We start from the raw sequence: 4354 nt of genomic DNA, 5'->3' as shown, positions 1-4354 counted from the left end.
AAAAACAAATGAGTGAATGAAGTACCGTACAGGTGTCAGTGGTTGATTGGGTTTCAGGTGCTGTTTGGTGAGGACATAGCATGCTTCCGACAGTAGTGGCTGACACAATATTTGAGAGCATTCACTAGGTTTTAGCGTTTTCCTCTGCTCCCAAGCAGTTTTGTAAATCTCTTGTGAAGATGCTGTTTCTCTGAATAAGGCCATGAGCAAGGGCCAAAGCTGTTTGTCTTACTAATCCCAATGAAGTTGTCTCCAAAGATAGCTTATCTGAGGACTGTGCAATGAGGAGGGGAGAACAAAAGCTGGAGTGACAGATCCACAGAGCTTAGCTATTGTCTCTGGCTTAGTACAGATAATAGACAGAGCCCTAGAGAGGGCCAGGGACTTAGGGGCTGAGCCAGAATCAGACGGCAGGCCTTCAGACTCCATCCCCACTTAGGAGCACAAGGGAGAGCACTAACTATGGAAACACCAGGGTTGCCAGGCAATGAGTCCCAGATGACATTCATCAGATGCCACTTCTTACAGGAAGCCCTCCCTGACCAGAACTGCTCCATCAATTTAGAGGTAGGACCCCCTGCCATGTGCTTCCCATAGCACTCTATTCTGCTATTATAGCATTTTCACAGTCATGGCAGGGTAGTACACATTTATTCACTCAAGAATATTTAGTGAACACCTGCAATGTGTCAGGTACTACATGAAGTGCTGAGAATACACAACAGTGAGCAAAACAGACAAATATCCCCACTCTCATGGAATATACATTTCTAGTGTGTGTGTGGGGAAACAGACAATACACATGTAAATAAATTTAAAAAATATATGTCAGGTGGTGATAAGTACTATGGAGAAAAATTAAGTGGGAAAGGGCAATAGGGAGTGCTGGACAGTGTTGGCAGTAGGGAAGTCACTTTTAAACTGGACAGTCAGAGAAATCGGATGATCACCGAGAAGGTGACATTTTAGCAAAGAGGAGAAGGAGGTGATGGAGGAAGCCACATGGAAAGAAGGGGCTCTAGGCAGAGGGGACAACAAGTGCAAAGTCCCTGAGCTGGGAGTTGTGAGGCTCCAACTGCTCCTATCATTTGAAGAGTAGCAAACTGGGATGGTAGGAAAGAAGATCAGAGAGGGAACAAGGGCAGGTCATTCCTGTGTGCCCCCTCCTCACCCCAACACCCACACTTCAGTGAATTAGCTTGGACACTTAACCTCTGACTCCAGCCAAGTCGGCTGGAAGTCAGCCACTCATTGCCCAAGGGAATGGCTGTCAACGGGAAGCTGAAGAAAAAAGTGTCAAATTCTCGGCTCTTAACTTTCAAAAGGCAGGTCCAGGTATATGCTGGGAAAACTGTGGAAGGATGCTAATTCTTCCAAATCCAACCAATCTTGGGGGGCAACCTCCTCGCAAGAGCCTGGAGCACTTCACCATCACCCCCATCCCTCCAATGGGAGATGGAGCCTGACACTGGGGTCTCACCAAGTGAGGACTCCAGTGGGCCACCCTCTACCTTTGATGTACTTGAAGGGATTGCTTGCTGACCTGCTGCCTCTCACCCAGGCTGAGTTCCCTGAGCCTGGGTCTTGGTCTCCTTCCGTGTTGTGTTCACATGTCTAACACGGGGCCAGATTCATCACTCTTGTATGTTCTCTCTGGCTTCTTCTATATATTGAGGAAGCCATATTTGTTGAAAAGTTTATAACCTGGGTTCCATGTGTCCTTTGGGAGATTTAGCGGGGTGGGAATAATAGGTGAAGTCTGAGCTTGCTATGTTCATTTTTCTTTAGCTTTTATTACATTCTTAAAGGAACTGCTGATTCAGGAAAAGTTGAGAACTGCTGGAATGGAGGATATACAAGGTCCCCCATAGTTAATAAAAATAGTGTCCACTCTGTGCCAAGCTCTTTCATATTTTTTCTCACTTATTATTCATCCCAACCTTGTGAAGTAGCTGCTAACTGCATCCCCAATTTACAGACAAAGTGGTTGGCCTCAAGAGGGTAAGTGCTTGACTTGGGTAGGAGAGCTGGGCCTTGAATCCAGCTGCATGCTCAGGGCCACTGTCCTGGTCCCCTCCTCCATCTCTTCTGACACAGGATGTGCTAATCCTAACACGTGTATGCTTCCCTTACCCATTTTGGTTTTGTCACCTGGAATGTCCCATAACTTTTATTAAATGTTTAAATGTTATTTTTAGTTTGGACTGATGACCTTTTTAAGTAATGCGTCTTCATGCTGTAGGACAATTTTTTTTTTTTTTTTTTTGAGACAGTGAGATAACTCGTTCTGGGAGTTATCTTGGCTCACTGCAATCTCTGATTCCCAGGTTCAGGCAATTCTCCTGCCTTAGCCTCCCGAGTAGCTGGGATTACAGGTGCATGCCACCACGCCTGGCTAATTTTCATATTTTTAGTAGAGACAGGGTTTCACATGTAGGCCAGGCTGTTCTCGAACTGCTGGCCTCAAATGATCCACCCACCTCAAATGATCCACCCAGCCTCCCGAAGTGCTGGGATTACAGGTGTGAGCCACTGCACCCAGCCAACAAAATTCTTTTACTCCGTGATAAATTTATGTCTTTCTTCTTCACGGTGGACCCTAAGTCCTAAAACCTAGAATCTGACCAAAAAAACCTGAATTGTTTTGTCTCTATATCCAGATTTTCCAAATTTCATACATCCAAGTAAATAATTGAAGAATGACTACCTCTGTTAATAGCTACTGTTCATGGGATGCTCACCGAGTGCCTGGCATGGTGTCAACTGTTTTAGCCTCATGATCTCATTTGATCCCCCAATGTCCCTATGAAGTAATTAGTATTATTATCTCTATTTTATAGTTAAGGAAATGGAGGTTTAGACCCATGATGTAAGTTGCCCAATGTCACACAGCTACTAACTGGCAGAGGTGGAATTTGAGTCCAGGTCTGGAAAATTAACTAGTATTCCACTTGCCAAGCCACTGGCCTCTTGACTGGGGTTGGCAGATTTATTCCTGTGCATGCTTCAGTGGTGACAATGACCCAGCAGTCTGGGTGGCTGGAGAGGAAAAAGTACGGCTGCTTTGCTGCTAGTTGGGAGATCAGAACAGAGAGGACCTGTCTGCCTGAGGGGTTCTTGATGAACTCTGGGTCCTCCTAGGGCCTGGCTACAAGGAAGTGACTTGGAAAGGCCAGCAAAATGTAGACTCTGGCTAGGGCCAGATCTGGACCCTAGCACCCTCTAGGGGATGTAAGCCACTACTTGGCCAGTCTTCCTTCTGGAAAGAAACAGGAGGCTGCTACCGCCTCTCTATGCTGCCTGGGTGACCTCCAAACACCAGTAATGAATGAGATCATCAGAACTGAGCAGCTCAGGAAATGCCTTTGGTGCCTTGTGGCTTCAAATATCCAAGGTCCAAATTATAACTTGCATCTGCCCAGTGATTTGCATTTCGGTGTTTATACTACAATGATCTCGTTGAATCCTTTGTTTGTCCTGGTGGGCTGTGATGATTATGTCCATTTGCTAGACCAGAAGAGGCAAGATGAACTGCCCAAGGTCATGCAGAGCCAAGACTTGAACCAAGGCCCTACTGACTCCAAATTCCATTTGCTTACACTAGACCAGTGATTTTTAAACATCATTCTGTGGAACCCCAGGGTGATTGGGGCAGGCCAGAGAAAGTGTCTCAGGAAGAGGAGGAGGCTGAGGAGGCTCTGTCTTCTCTCCACTCCACTATGGGCTGATCTTATATCAGATTTCTGTGTAAGATTTGTTAGAAGATTTGTGATCCTAACACAATGTTTTCAGAACTTCCCCAAATGATCCCTTGTTCTCCGGGAATGGAGTTGGGCCTTTTCTTTTCCTAGGGCCCCCTTTTCTCTATTCAGGCAAGAAGAGGACTGCTCTCTGTTGGAGGATGTACTTAACTACAGGATGGTAGCAGAGGGGAATGTAAAAGGTACTGGACAAAGCACAGGGGAATGTAAAAGGTACTGGACAAAGAGGCAGAAGACCTGGGTTCTACAGCTTTGGTGTGACCCAGCCAAGTTATTTACCTCAGTCTCCCCATGTGTAAAATTGAGGGATTTGGCCTAGAAAATTACTAAAATCCAGTTCAGAGCATATAAACCATGGATAGTGAGATCTTACACAAGGGTACGGCATCTAAAATTGAATGAAAATGTAATTTTTTTTTGGTATGTGCGTTTTTATGGAAACAGAGTTTATAGCCTTCATCAAAGTCTTAAGGGGTTTGTTATACAGAATCTCTGGCTTCCTAGGATTTTTTTTTTTGACGGAGTCTTGCTCTTGTCACCCAGGCTGGAGTGCAATGGTGTGATTTCGGCCCACTGCAACCTCCGCCCCCTGG

Source organism: Pan paniscus, chromosome 4, assembly GCF_029289425.2.
Source record: "Pan paniscus chromosome 4, NHGRI_mPanPan1-v2.0_pri, whole genome shotgun sequence".
Lineage (NCBI taxonomy): Eukaryota > Metazoa > Chordata > Mammalia > Primates > Hominidae > Pan > Pan paniscus.
This window is presented reverse-complemented; position numbering follows the sequence as displayed.